Source organism: Elephas maximus, chromosome 13, assembly GCF_024166365.1.
Source record: "Elephas maximus indicus isolate mEleMax1 chromosome 13, mEleMax1 primary haplotype, whole genome shotgun sequence".
NCBI classification, from domain to species: domain Eukaryota; kingdom Metazoa; phylum Chordata; class Mammalia; order Proboscidea; family Elephantidae; genus Elephas; species Elephas maximus.
In genome coordinates, this window is record NC_064831.1 from 100277032 (window position 1) to 100291602 (window position 14571).

The 14571-nt window shown below is 49.3% G+C and overlaps 9 non-coding genes across 9 annotated transcripts; all 9 read left to right on the forward strand.

The window, feature by feature from the left end:
- Positions 1-7: 7 nt before the first annotated feature.
- LOC126057929 (small nucleolar RNA SNORD115) lies at positions 8-85 on the forward strand. Its single transcript, XR_007513002.1, has one exon. It is a non-coding gene; the product is annotated as a small nucleolar RNA SNORD115 (small nucleolar RNA).
- Positions 86-1680: 1595 nt separating this feature from the next.
- LOC126057459 (small nucleolar RNA SNORD115) lies at positions 1681-1761 on the forward strand. The gene has a single exon (XR_007512546.1). It is a non-coding gene; the product is annotated as a small nucleolar RNA SNORD115 (small nucleolar RNA).
- Positions 1762-3378: 1617 nt separating this feature from the next.
- On the forward strand, positions 3379-3456 carry LOC126057930 (small nucleolar RNA SNORD115). The gene has a single exon (XR_007513003.1). It is a non-coding gene; the product is annotated as a small nucleolar RNA SNORD115 (small nucleolar RNA).
- A 1595-nt stretch (positions 3457-5051) lies between these two features.
- LOC126057460 (small nucleolar RNA SNORD115) lies at positions 5052-5132 on the forward strand. Its single transcript, XR_007512547.1, has one exon. It is a non-coding gene; the product is annotated as a small nucleolar RNA SNORD115 (small nucleolar RNA).
- A 1617-nt stretch (positions 5133-6749) lies between these two features.
- On the forward strand, positions 6750-6827 carry LOC126057839 (small nucleolar RNA SNORD115). Its single transcript, XR_007512911.1, has one exon. It is a non-coding gene; the product is annotated as a small nucleolar RNA SNORD115 (small nucleolar RNA).
- A 1618-nt stretch (positions 6828-8445) lies between these two features.
- On the forward strand, positions 8446-8526 carry LOC126057461 (small nucleolar RNA SNORD115). Its single transcript, XR_007512548.1, has one exon. It is a non-coding gene; the product is annotated as a small nucleolar RNA SNORD115 (small nucleolar RNA).
- Positions 8527-10143: 1617 nt separating this feature from the next.
- Positions 10144-10221, forward strand: LOC126057931 (small nucleolar RNA SNORD115). Its single transcript, XR_007513004.1, has one exon. It is a non-coding gene; the product is annotated as a small nucleolar RNA SNORD115 (small nucleolar RNA).
- Positions 10222-11815: 1594 nt separating this feature from the next.
- LOC126057462 (small nucleolar RNA SNORD115) lies at positions 11816-11896 on the forward strand. Its single transcript, XR_007512549.1, has one exon. It is a non-coding gene; the product is annotated as a small nucleolar RNA SNORD115 (small nucleolar RNA).
- Positions 11897-13513: 1617 nt separating this feature from the next.
- On the forward strand, positions 13514-13591 carry LOC126057932 (small nucleolar RNA SNORD115). The gene has a single exon (XR_007513006.1). It is a non-coding gene; the product is annotated as a small nucleolar RNA SNORD115 (small nucleolar RNA).
- Positions 13592-14571: the final 980 nt, after the last annotated feature.

Sequence of the window (14571 nt, forward strand, 5' to 3'; positions counted from 1 at the left end):
ATGGCCGGGGTCAATGATGACATAATCTGTCTGGAAGAGAGACGATGACCTAAAAATCATGCTCAGAGAGGTTATGCTGAGGCCCTGTGGGAAAGTCCTTTGGCCCAGCCTTACAGATCTTCTTTAGAGCGGACTCCCATTTTGATTTCTTTCACCTGGGTGGCCGATTTTGGTCAGGTTGATTCCTTGGCTCTTTTCCTCTTTTTGTGTCCTTTAGCAAAACCTGCCTCCGAGGAGTTCACCGTTGCGAGGACAAAAGGTGAGGGATTTCCCGTGATTTGCCCTGGCCCCATCTGACACTTAGGCAAGTGAGAATACACCACAAAAGGCAGTAGGGTTTGCTGACAAGGCTGAGGCATGTCCCCTGGTGTGTGCTTGACCTTGCCTGGTTGACTAAGTGGCGGTGACGTGCGTGGGTGGATACTTAGGAATCAGAGAATCCTGAAACATGTGCGCTGGAGTCATCTGCGATAGCCTGGGTCCAAGTCCGATACGGCCTACCGAAATGGGAGAAACGGCCAACTAGAACAATGTATTTTCCCAAGATATTTATGAGATGTGAATGGCTCAGAGCTCTACAGGAGACTGGTCAACTTGCTGTAATTGAAAGCGTGTGTCAGTTGCGGCTGGACTCGCAGGATTTGCAGGTCGCTTTTCCCGTGAATCTTGAAATTGGATGAGCGACTCAGTAGTCTGATAGCTGGCTCCAGCTTTCAAGTAAAGGTAGCTGCACAGATAACTGCGTAGAAAATCTAAAGTCAGGGTCGATGCCAGGTGTGAAGGGGACACGAGGGTCAGGAGCACTTTCAGGTTGATGCCACAGGAGGTCATGTTTCCCTGGAGCTCTAGACAGTGAAAGCAGGCGTAAGTGCTGCCTTGCACATGTGCAAAGATCCCTGTTCCTACAGAGTTGGTTGGAATCCTGTAGAGGTTCCATAAGACTCCTGCTCTCTTTGTGCCAAGGAATCCTCTGATGGTTGATAAACAGGAGGAGATGTGTTCCCTGTGTTCCCATTCTTTGGGAATGAGGTGGCCTTGACTGTGTCTCTCCATGGCACAAGGGTGAAATCAAACTCTGGAAATGCCTAGTTGATTTGGGGGCCAAATTCTTGGTGAAAGCACTCTTCCGAGTGTCCCACAGCTCATTTGAAGATCCCCAGTTTTGGGAACCCTTGGATGTCATTTCCTGGAAGTGCTCGTGCACGGATCCGTGCCTGTGGACACAGATTCGGCTTCCTCGTAGACATTAGCCGGGGCTGATCAAATGAATAGCCTGTTCTTGGCTGGGACTTCCTGAGTACTTTTCTCCATTCGGAGTCCTCTATGCCTTGTCTTGATCTGGCACGCGTCTGCCTTTCTGTCAAGGGTCAGCAGTCTCACTAATGGGCGAGAAGTGTGTGTCTTGATTTCGTCCCTCTTTTGGGCTATATGGGGAAAAAGCATAGCTGTTAGGCAATGAATGCCTCTCGTCTGATGTCTGACTTACTTCTTTGCCCTTCCTCAAAGGATTGCAAGGTCGAAGCCTGTTTTCCTGCTTTCATGAGGGTCAAGCTACTCCCCGGGAAACCGGAAGAGGATGTGCGAACCTTCTCATCCTGCGTGATTGCGGGCTGGATGGACGATATCGGTGGTGAGGAACTTGAAGACTCAGGTGATTTCTCCCGGGGATTGAGATGTCTCGGGTCAACGAAGACACCTCAACTTGTCTCCAAGAGAGATGATGACATAAAAATCATGCTCAATAGGATCCCGCTGAGGCCCAGAGAGAAACTCCTTTTCCCTAACGTTAATGATCTGCTTCAGAGTGGACCCCCGTTTGGATCCCTTTTTCCTCCACCAAGTGATCAAAAACTCCTCCCTGACCGATTTTGGTCATGCTGATTCCTTGGCTCTTTTCGTCTTTTTCTGTCATTTGGAAAGACCTGCTTTCAGGAGATTCACCACCGAAAGAACTCAAGGTGAGTGAATGATGGCGGTTCTCCCTTGTCTCTGGTGACACTTAGACAAGTGAAAATGGAGCCCAAGAGGCAGTCGGGTTTTGTGGAAAAGCTGAGACGTGTCCCCTGCTTTGAGCTTGACCTGACCTATTGACCAAGTGGCGGTGATATGCACGGGTGGATAGGTAGGAAGCACAGGAACCTAGAAGAATTTCCACTTGAGTAATTTTTGATCGTCCGGTTCCCAGTCGGTTATGTCTACGGAATTTGAGAATATTTTCAACTCTCAACTCTTTACGGGATGGGAGTGTGTAGCAGCTCTACTGGAGAAACCAGAGAGACTTGCCCTAGTTGAAAGCCTGTGTCAGTTGCGACTGGACTCTTAGGATCTCCAGGGCGTCTTTCCCAGACATCTTGGTATTGGATGAAGACTGGAGTAGCCTGATACCTCGCTGTAGCATTCAAGAAAAGGCAGCAGCACCACTATCTGAGTCAAAAAGCTAATGCCAGGCTCAATACCATTCGGTACGTGGGTCGCGAGCGTCATGACTCGTTTCAGGTTCATACCACAGGAGGTCAGGATCTGCTGACAGCCTAATCAGGCAATGCAGGCATAACTGCTGCCTTCCACATGTGGAAAGATCATTTTCTTGACAGATCTTTGGAATCTTGTAGAGATTCCATAGAACTCCTTTTCCGTGTGCCCCACGGGATCCTCTGATGCTTGATATACGGGAGGAGATGTGTTCCCTCTCTGGGGATTATTGGGGCCTGAGGTAGATTCGATTGTGTCTCTCCATGGCTCAGTGGTGAAACGAAAGCGTTGAAGGACTGTGGCAATTTTAACAAGTGTTGGCAGAATTCTTGGAAAGCTATTCTTTTCCAAATGTCCTCCAGCTGATTTGAAGATCCCCCGGTGCTGGGGACTCTTGGGTGCCATTTCCCGGGAGTCCGCACACATTGGACAGTGCCCGTGGACGTATAGTTGGCTGCCTTCAACACATCAGTCAGGCTTAAGCAATGGCAAAGGCTCCTTTTGCCTGGGTCCTCCTGTAAATTTGTGCTACATCCAGAGACCTCTCTGCCTTCTTCTGAATATTGCATGATTCTCTCCTTCTGTCATGGGTCAGCAGACTCCCCAGTGGGTTGCAAATGGCTGTCTTGATTTTGTCCATGTGTTCGCGAATGTCTGGCTAAAAGCCTAGACTTAGGGAAGTGAGTTTCTCTTCTGGGATCTCTGTCTTACTGATTTCCCCTTTTCAAAGGGTTAGTGAGGTCGATGTCTCTTGTCCTGCTTTCATGGGGGTCAAGCCAACTGCCCGGGAAACTGGAAGATGATGTGTGAACGCTCTCATCCACTGTCCTTCCTGGGTGGAAGGAAGACATTTGTGGTAAGCATCTTCAGGTCTCAGGGGATTTTTCCTGGGGAGTGATATGGCCGGGGTCAATGATGACATAATCTGTCTGGAAGAGAGACGATGACCTAAAAATCATGCTCAGAGAGGTTATGCTGAGGCCCTGTGGGAAAGTCCTTTGGCCCAGCCTTACAGATCTTCTTTAGAGCGGACTCCCATTTTGATTTCTTTCACCTGGGTGGCCGATTTTGGTCAGGTTGATTCCTTGGCTCTTTTCCTCTTTTTGTGTCCTTTAGCAAAACCTGCCTCCGAGGAGTTCACCGTTGCGAGGACAAAAGGTGAGGGATTTCCCGTGATTTGCCCTGGCCCCATCTGACACTTAGGCAAGTGAGAATACACCACAAAAGGCAGTAGGGTTTGCTGACAAGGCTGAGGCATGTCCCCTGGTGTGTGCTTGACCTTGCCTGGTTGACTAAGTGGCGGTGACGTGCGTGGGTGGATACTTAGGAATCAGAGAATCCTGAAACATGTGCGCTGGAGTCATCTGCGATAGCCTGGGTCCAAGTCCGATACGGCCTACCGAAATGGGAGAAACGGCCAACTAGAACAATGTATTTTCCCAAGATATTTATGAGATGTGAATGGCTCAGAGCTCTACAGGAGACTGGTCAACTTGCTGTAATTGAAAGCGTGTGTCAGTTGCGGCTGGACTCGCAGGATTTGCAGGTCGCTTTTCCCGTGAATCTTGAAATTGGATGAGCGACTCAGTAGTCTGATAGCTGGCTCCAGCTTTCAAGTAAAGATAGCTGCACAGATAACTGCGTAGAAAATCTAAAGTCAGGGTCGATGCCAGGTGTGAAGGGGACACGAGGGTCAGGAGCACTTTCAGGTTGATGCCACAGGAGGTCATGTTTCCCTGGAGCTCTAGACAGTGAAAGCAGGCGTAAGTGCTGCCTTGCACATGTGCAAAGATCCCTGTTCCTACAGAGTTGGTTGGAATCCTGTAGAGGTTCCATAAGACTCCTGCTCTCTTTGTGCCAAGGAATCCTCTGATGGTTGATAAACAGGAGGAGATGTGTTCCCTGTGTTCCCATTCTTTGGGAATGAGGTGGCCTTGACTGTGTCTCTCCATGGCACAAGGGTGAAATCAAACTCTGGAAATGCCTAGTTGATTTGGGGGCCAAATTCTTGGTGAAAGCACTCTTCCGAGTGTCCCACAGCTCATTTGAAGATCCCCAGTTTTGGGAACCCTTGGATGTCATTTCCTGGAAGTGCTCGTGCACGGATCCGTGCCTGTGGACACAGATTCGGCTTCCTCGTAGACATTAGCCGGGGCTGATCAAATGAATAGCCTGTTCTTGGCTGGGACTTCCTGAGTACTTTTCTCCATTCGGAGTCCTCTATGCCTTGTCTTGATCTGGCACGCGTCTGCCTTTCTGTCAAGGGTCAGCAGTCTCACTAATGGGCGAGAAGTGTGTGTCTTGATTTCGTCCCTCTTTTGGGCTATATGGGGAAAAAGCATAGCTGTTAGGCAATGAATGCCTCTCGTCTGATGTCTGACTTACTTCTTTGCCCTTCCTCAAAGGATTGCAAGGTCGAAGCCTGTTTTCCTGCTTTCATGAGGGTCAAGCTACTCCCCGGGAAACCGGAAGAGGATGTGCGAACCTTCTCATCCTGCGTGATTGCGGGCTGGATGGACGATATCGGTGGTGAGGAACTTGAAGACTCAGGTGATTTCTCCCGGGGATTGAGATGTCTCGGGTCAACGAAGACACCTCAACTTGTCTCCAAGAGAGATGATGACATAAAAATCATGCTCAATAGGATCCCGCTGAGGCCCAGAGAGAAACTCCTTTTCCCTAACGTTAATGATCTGCTTCAGAGTGGACCCCCGTTTGGATCCCTTTTTCCTCCACCAAGTGATCAAAAACTCCTCCCTGACCGATTTTGGTCATGCTGATTCCTTGGCTCTTTTCGTCTTTTTCTGTCATTTGGAAAGACCTGCTTTCAGGAGATTCACCACCGAAAGAACTCAAGGTGAGTGAATGATGGCGGTTCTCCCTTGTCTCTGGTGACACTTAGACAAGTGAAAATGGAGCCCAAGAGGCAGTCGGGTTTTGTGGAAAAGCTGAGACGTGTCCCCTGCTTTGAGCTTGACCTGACCTATTGACCAAGTGGCGGTGATATGCACGGGTGGATAGGTAGGAAGCACAGGAACCTAGAAGAATTTCCACTTGAGTAATTTTTGATCGTCCGGTTCCCAGTCGGTTATGTCTACGGAATTTGAGAATATTTTCAACTCTCAACTCTTTACGGGATGGGAGTGTGTAGCAGCTCTACTGGAGAAACCAGAGAGACTTGCCCTAGTTGAAAGCCTGTGTCAGTTGCGACTGGACTCTTAGGATCTCCAGGGCGTCTTTCCCAGACATCTTGGTATTGGATGAAGACTGGAGTAGCCTGATACCTCGCTGTAGCATTCAAGAAAAGGCAGCAGCACCACTATCTGAGTCAAAAAGCTAATGCCAGGCTCAATACCATTCGGTACGTGGGTCGCGAGCGTCATGACTCGTTTCAGGTTCATACCACAGGAGGTCAGGATCTGCTGACAGCCTAATCAGGCAATGCAGGCATAACTGCTGCCTTCCACATGTGGAAAGATCATTTTCTTGACAGATCTTTGGAATCTTGTAGAGATTCCATAGAACTCCTTTTCCGTGTGCCCCACGGGATCCTCTGATGCTTGATATACGGGAGGAGATGTGTTCCCTCTCTGGGGATTATTGGGGCCTGAGGTAGATTCGATTGTGTCTCTCCATGGCTCAGTGGTGAAACGAAAGCGTTGAAGGACTGTGGCAATTTTAACAAGTGTTGGCAGAATTCTTGGAAAGCTATTCTTTTCCAAATGTCCTCCAGCTGATTTGAAGATCCCCCGGTGCTGGGGACTCTTGGGTGCCATTTCCCGGGAGTCCGCACACATTGGACAGTGCCCGTGGACGCATAGTTGGCTGCCTTCAACACATCAGTCAGGCTTAAGCAATGGCAAAGGCTCCTTTTGCCTGGGTCCTCCTGTAAATTTGTGCTACATCCAGAGACCTCTCTGCCTTCTTCTGAATATTGCATGATTCTCTCCTTCTGTCATGGGTCAGCAGACTCCCCAGTGGGTTGCAAATGGCTGTCTTGATTTTGTCCATGTGTTCGCGAATGTCTGGCTGAAAGCCTAGCCTTAGGGAAGTGAGTTTCTCTTCTGGGATCTCTGTCTTACTGATTTCCCCTTTTCAAAGGGTTAGTGAGGTCGATGTCTCTTGTCCTGCTTTCATGGGGGTCAAGCCAACTGCCCGGGAAACTGGAAGATGATGTGTGAACGCTCTCATCCACTGTCCTTCCTGGGTGGAAGGAAGACATTTGTGGTAAGCATCTTCAGGTCTCAGGGGATTTTTCCTGGGGAGTGATATGGCCGGGGTCAATGATGACATAATCTGTCTGGAAGAGAGATGATGACCTAAAAATCATGCTCAGAGAGGTTATGCTGAGGCCCTGTGGGAAAGTCCTTTGGCCCAGCCTTACAGATCTTCTTTAGAGCGGACTCCCATTTTGATTTCTTTCACCTGCACCAAGTAATCCAAAAGACCTGGGTGGCCGATTTTGGTCAGGTTGATTCCTTGGCTCTTTTCCTCTTTTTGTGTCCTTTAGCAAAACCTGCCTCCGAGGAGTTCACCGTTGCGAGGACAAAAGGTGAGGGATTTCCCGTGATTTGCCCTGGCCCCATCTGACACTTAGGCAAGTGAGGATACACCACAAAAGGCAGTAGGGTTTGCTGACAAGGCTGAGGCATGTCCCCTGGTGTGTGCTTGACCTTGCCTGGTTGACTAAGTGGCGGTGACGTGCGTGGGTGGATACTTAGGAATCAGAGAATCCTGAAACATGTGCGCTGGAGTCATCTGCGATAGCCTGGGTCCAAGTCCGATACGGCCTACCGAAATGGGAGAAACGGCCAACTAGAACAATGTATTTTCCCAAGATATTTATGAGATGTGAATGGCTCAGAGCTCTACAGGAGACTGGTCAACTTGCTGTAATTGAAAGCGTGTGTCAGTTGCAGCTGGACTCGCAGGATTTGCAGGTCGCTTTTCCCGTGAATCTTGAAATTGGATGAGCGACTCAGTAGTCTGATAGCTGGCTCCAGCTTTCAAGTAAAGGTAGCTGCACAGATAACTGCGTAGAAAATCTAAAGTCAGGGTCGATGCCAGGTGTGAAGGGGACACGAGGGTCAGGAGCACTTTCAGGTTGATGCCACAGGAGGTCATGTTTCCCTGGAGCTCTAGACAGTGAAAGCAGGCGTAAGTGCTGCCTTGCACATGTGCAAAGATCCCTGTTCCTACAGAGTTGGTTGGAATCCTGTAGAGGTTCCATAAGACTCCTGCTCTCTTTGTGCCAAGGAATCCTCTGATGGTTGATAAACAGGAGGAGATGTGTTCCCTGTGTTCCCATTCTTTGGGAATGAGGTGGCCTTGACTGTGTCTCTCCATGGCACAAGGGTGAAGTCAAACTCTGGAAATGCCTAGTTGATTTTGGGGCCAAATTCTTGGTGAAAGCACTCTTCCGAGTGTCCCACAGCTCATTTGAAGATCCCCAGTTTTGGGAACCCTTGGATGTCATTTCCTGGAAGTGCTCGTGCACGGATCCGTGCCTGTGGACACAGATTCGGCTTCCTCGTAGACATTAGCCGGGGCTGATCAAATGAATAGCCTGTTCTTGGCTGGGACTTCCTGAGTACTTTTCTCCATTCGGAGTCCTCTATGCCTTGTCTTGATCTGGCACGCGTCTGCCTTTCTGTCAAGGGTCAGCAGTCTCACTAATGGGCGAGAAGTGTGTGTCTTGATTTCGTCCCTCTTTTGGGCTATATGTGGAAAAAGCATAGCTGTTAGGCAATGAATGTCTCTCGTCTGATGTCTGACTTACTTCTTTGCCCTTCCTCAAAGGATTGCAAGGTCGAAGCCTGTTTTCCTGCTTTCATGAGGGTCAAGCTAGTCCCCGGGAAACCGGAAGAGGATGTGCGAACCTTCTCATCCTGCGTGATTGCGGGCTGGATGGACGATATCGGTGGTGAGGAACTTGAAGACTCAGGTGATTTCTCCCGGGGATTGAGATGTCTCGGGTCAACGAAGACACCTCAACTTGTCTCCAAGAGAGATGATGACATAAAAATCATGCTCAATAGGATCCCGCTGAGGCCCAGAGAGAAACTCCTTTTCCCTAACGTTAATGATCTGCTTCAGAGTGGACCCCCGTTTGGATCCCTTTTTCCTCCACCAAGTGATCAAAAACTCCTCCCTGACCGATTTTGGTCATGCTGATTCCTTGGCTCTTTTTGTCTTTTTCTGTCATTTGGAAAGACCTGCTTTCAGGAGATTCACCACCGAAAGAACTCAAGGTGAGTGAATGATGGCGGTTCTCCCTTGTCTCTGGTGACACTTAGACAAGTGAAAATGGAGCCCAAGAGGCAGTCGGGTTTTGTGGAAAAGCTGAGACGTGTCCCCTGCTTTGAGCTTGACCTGACCTATTGACCAAGTGGCGGTGATATGCACGGGTGGATAGTTAGGAAGCACAGGAACCTAGAAGAATTTCCACTTGAGTAATTTTTGATCGTCCGGTTCCCAGTCGGTTATGTCTACGGAATTTGAGAATATTTTCAACTCTCAACTCTTTACGGGATGGGAGTGTGTAGCAGCTCTACTGGAGAAACCAGAGAGACTTGCCCTAGTTGAAAGCCTGTGTCAGTTGCGACTGGACTCTTAGGATCTCCAGGGCGTCTTTCCCAGACATCTTGGTATTGGATGAAGACTGGAGTAGCCTGATACCTCGCTGTAGCATTCAAGAAAAGGCAGCAGCACCACTACCTGAGTCAAAAAGCTAATGCCAGGCTCAATACCATTCGGTACGTGGGTCGCGAGCGTCATGACTAGTTTCAGGTTCATACCACAGGAGGTCAGGATCTGCTGACAGCCTAATCAGGCAATGCAGGCATAACTGCTGCCTTCCACATGTGGAAAGATCATTTTCTTGACAGATCTTTGGAATCTTGTAGAGATTCCATAGAACTCCTTTTCCGTGTGCCCCACGGGATCCTCTGATGCTTGATATACGGGAGGAGATGTGTTCCCTCTCTGGGGATTATTGGGGCCTGAGGTAGATTCGATTGTGTCTCTCCATGGCTCAGTGGTGAAACGAAAGCGTTGAAGGACTGTGGCAATTTTAACAAGTGTTGGCAGAATTCTTGGAAAGCTATTCTTTTCCAAATGTCCTCCAGCTGATTTGAAGATCCCCCGGTGCTGGGGACTCTTGGGTGCCATTTCCCGGGAGTCCGCACACATTGGACAGTGCCCGTGGACGCATAGTTGGCTGCCTTCAACACATCAGTCAGGCTTAAGCAATGGCAAAGGCTCCTTTTGCCTGGGTCCTCCTGTAAATTTGTGCTACATCCAGAGACCTCTCTGCCTTCTTCTGAATATTGCATGATTCTCTCCTTCTGTCATGGGTCAGCAGACTCCCCAGTGGGTTGCAAATGGCTGTCTTGATTTTGTCCATGTGTTCGCGAAAGTCTGGCTGAAAGCCTAGCCTTAGGGAAGTGAGTTTCTCTTCTGGGATCTCTGTCTTACTGATTTCCCCTTTTCAAAGGGTTAGTGAGGTCGATGTCTCTTGTCCTGCTTTCATGGGGGTCAAGCCAACTGCCCGGGAAACTGGAAGATGATGTGTGAACGCTCTCATCCACTGTCCTTCCTGGGTGGAAGGAAGACATTTGTGGTAAGCATCTTCAGGTCTCAGGGGATTTTTCCTGGGGAGTGATATGGCCGGGGTCAATGATGACATAATCTGTCTGGAAGAGAGACGATGACCTAAAAATCATGCTCAGAGAGGTTATGCTGAGGCCCTGTGGGAAAGTCCTTTGGCCCAGCCTTACAGATCTTCTTTAGAGCGGACTCCCATTTTGATTTCTTTCACCTGGGTGGCCGATTTTGGTCAGGTTGATTCCTTGGCTCTTTTCCTCTTTTTGTGTCCTTTAGCAAAACCTGCCTCCGAGGAGTTCACCGTTGCGAGGACAAAAGGTGAGGGATTTCCCGTGATTTGCCCTGGCCCATCTGACACTTAGGCAAGTGAGAATACACCACAAAAGGCAGTAGGGTTTGCTGACAAGGCTGAGGCATGTCCCCTGGTGTGTGCTTGACCTTGCCTGGTTGACTAAGTGGCGGTGACGTGCGTGGGTGGATACTTAGGAATCAGAGAATCCTGAAACATGTGCGCTGGAGTCATCTGCGATAGCCTGGGTCCAAGTCCGATACGGCCTACCGAAATGGGAGAAACGGCCAACTAGAACAATGTATTTTCCCAAGATATTTATGAGATGTGAATGGCTCAGAGCTCTACAGGAGACTGGTCAACTTGCTGTAATTGAAAGCGTGTGTCAGTTGCGGCTGGACTCGCAGGATTTGCAGGTCGCTTTTCCCGTGAATCTTGAAATTGGATGAGCGACTCAGTAGTCTGATAGCTGGCTCCAGCTTTCAAGTAAAGGTAGCTGCACAGATAACTGCGTAGAAAATCTAAAGTCAGGGTCGATGCCAGGTGTGAAGGGGACACGAGGGTCAGGAGCACTTTCAGGTTGATGCCACAGGAGGTCATGTTTCCCTGGAGCTCTAGACAGTGAAAGCAGGCGTAAGTGCTGCCTTGCACATGTGCAAAGATCCCTGTTCCTACAGAGTTGGTTGGAATCCTGTAGAGGTTCCATAAGACTCCTGCTCTCTTTGTGCCAAGGAATCCTCTGATGGTTGATAAACAGGAGGAGATGTGTTCCCTGTGTTCCCATTCTTTGGGAATGAGGTGGCCTTGACTGTGTCTCTCCATGGCACAAGGGTGAAGTCAAACTCTGGAAATGCCTAGTTGATTTGGGGGCCAAATTCTTGGTGAAAGCACTCTTCCGAGTGTCCCACAGCTCATTTGAAGATCCCCAGTTTTGGGAACCCTTGGATGTCATTTCCTGGAAGTGCTCGTGCACGGATCCGTGCCTGTGGACACAGATTCGGCTTCCTCGTAGACATTAGCCGGGGCTGATCAAATGAATAGCCTGTTCTTGGCTGGGACTTCCTGAGTACTTTTCTCCATTCGGAGTCCTCTATGCCTTGTCTTGATCTGGCACGCGTCTGCCTTTCTGTCAAGGGTCAGCAGTCTCACTAATGGGCGAGAAGTGTGTGTCTTGATTTCGTCCCTCTTTTGGGCTATATGTGGAAAAAGCATAGCTGTTAGGCAATGAATGTCTCTCGTCTGATGTCTGACTTACTTCTTTGCCCTTCCTCAAAGGATTGCAAGGTCGAAGCCTGTTTTCCTGCTTTCATGAGGGTCAAGCTAGTCCCCGGGAAACCGGAAGAGGATGTGCGAACCTTCTCATCCTGCGTGATTGCGGGCTGGATGGACGATATCGGTGGTGAGGAACTTGAAGACTCAGGTGATTTCTCCCGGGGATTGAGATGTCTCGGGTCAACGAAGACACCTCAACTTGTCTCCAAGAGAGATGATGACATAAAAATCATGCTCAATAGGATCCCGCTGAGGCCCAGAGAGAAACTCCTTTTCCCTAACGTTAATGATCTGCTTCAGAGTGGACCCCCGTTTGGATCCCTTTTTCCTCCACCAAGTGATCAAAAACTCCTCCCTGACCGATTTTGGTCATGCTGATTCCTTGGCTCTTTTCGTCTTTTTCTGTCATTTGGAAAGACCTGCTTTCAGGAGATTCACCACCGAAAGAACTCAAGGTGAGTGAATGATGGCGGTTCTCCCTTGTCTCTGGTGACACTTAGACAAGTGAAAATGGAGCCCAAGAGGCAGTCGGGTTTTGTGGAAAAGCTGAGACGTGTCCCCTGCTTTGAGCTTGACCTGACCTATTGACCAAGTGGCGGTGATATGCACGGGTGGATAGGTAGGAAGCACAGGAACCTAGAAGAATTTCCACTTGAGTAATTTTTGATCGTCCGGTTCCCAGTCGGGTATGTCTACGGAATTTGAGAATATTTTCAACTCTCAACTCTTTACGGGATGGGAGTGTGTAGCAGCTCTACTGGAGAAACCAGAGAGACTTGCCCTAGTTGAAAGCCTGTGTCAGTTGCGACTGGACCCTTAGGATCTCCAGGGCGTCTTTCCCAGACATCTTGGTATTGGATGAAGACTGGAGTAGCCTGATACCTCGCTGTAGCATTCAAGAAAAGGCAGCAGCACCACTACCTGAGTCAAAAAGCTAATGCCAGGCTCAATACCATTCGGTACGTGGGTCGCGAGCGTCATGACTAGTTTCAGGTTCATACCACAGGAGGTCAGGATCTGCTGACAGCCTAATCAGGCAATGCAGGCATAACTGCTGCCTTCCACATGTGGAAAGATCATTTTCTTGACAGATCTTTGGAATCTTGTAGAGATTCCATAGAACTCCTTTTCCGTGTGCCCCACGGGATCCTCTGATGCTTGATATACGGGAGGAGATGTGTTCCCTCTCTGGGGATTATTGGGGCCTGAGGTAGATTCGATTGTGTCTCTCCATGGCTCAGTGGTGAAACGAAAGCGTTGAAGGACTGTGGCAATTTTAACAAGTGTTGGCAGAATTCTTGGAAAGCTATTCTTTTCCAAATGTCCTCCAGCTGATTTGAAGATCCCCCGGTGCTGGGGACTCTTGGGTGCCATTTCCCGGGAGTCCGCACACATTGGACAGTGCCCGTGGACGCATAGTTGGCTGCCTTCAACACATCAGTCAGGCTTAAGCAATGGCAAAGGCTCCTTTTGCCTGGGTCCTCCTGTAAATTTGTGCTACATCCAGAGACCTCTCTGCCTTCTTCTGAATATTGCATGATTCTCTCCTTCTGTCATGGGTCAGCAGACTCCCCAGTGGGTTGCAAATGGCTGTCTTGATTTTGTCCATGTGTTCGCGAAAGTCTGGCTGAAAGCCTAGCCTTAGGGAAGTGAGTTTCTCTTCTGGGATCTCTGTCTTACTGATTTCCCCTTTTCAAAGGGTTAGTGAGGTCGATGTCTCTTGTCCTGCTTTCATGGGGGTCAAGCCAACTGCCCGGGAAACTGGAAGATGATGTGTGAACGCTCTCATCCACTGTCCTTCCTGGGTGGAAGGAAGACATTTGTGGTAAGCATCTTCAGGTCTCAGGGGATTTTTCCTGGGGAGTGATATGGCCGGGGTCAATGATGACATAATCTGTCTGGAAGAGAGACGATGACCTAAAAATCATGCTCAGAGAGGTTATGCTGAGGCCCTGTGGGAAAGTCCTTTGGCCCAGCCTTACAGATCTTCTTTAGAGCGGACTCCCATTTTGATTTCTTTCACCTGGGTGGCCGATTTTGGTCAGGTTGATTCCTTGGCTCTTTTCCTCTTTTTGTGTCCTTTAGCAAAACCTGCCTCCGAGGAGTTCACCGTTGCGAGGACAAAAGGTGAGGGATTTCCCGTGATTTGCCCTGGCCCATCTGACACTTAGGCAAGTGAGGATACACCACAAAAGGCAGTAGGGTTTGCTGACAAGGCTGAGGCATGTCCCCTGGTGTGTGCTTGACCTTGCCTGGTTGACTAAGTGGCGGTGACGTGCGTGGGTGGATACTTAGGAATCAGAGAATCCTGAAACATGTGCGCTGGAGTCATCTGCGATAGCCTGGGTCCAAGTCCGATACGGCCTACCGAAATGGGAGAAACGGCCAACTAGAACAATGTATTTTCCCAAGATATTTATGAGATGTGAATGGCTCAGAGCTCTACAGGAGACTGGTCAACTTGCTGTAATTGAAAGCGTGTGTCAGTTGCGGCTGGACTCGCAGGATTTGCAGGTCGCTTTTCCCGTGAATCTTGAAATTGGATGAGCGACTCAGTAGTCTGATAGCTGGCTCCAGCTTTCAAGTAAAGGTAGCTGCACAGATAACTGCGTAGAAAATCTAAAGTCAGGGTCGATGCCAGGTGTGAAGGGGACACGAGGGTCAGGAGCACTTTCAGGTTGATGCCACAGGAGGTCATGTTTCCCTGGAGCTCTAGACAGTGAAAGCAGGCGTAAGTGCTGCCTTGCACATGTGCAAAGATCCCTGTTCCTACAGAGTTGGTTGCAATCCTGTAGAGGTTCCATAAGACTCCTGCTCTCTTTGTGCCAAGGAATCCTCTGATGGTTGATAAACAGGAGGAGATGTGTTCCCTGTGTTCCCATTCTTTGGGAATGAGGTGGCCTTGACTGTGTCTCTCCATGGCACAAGGGTGA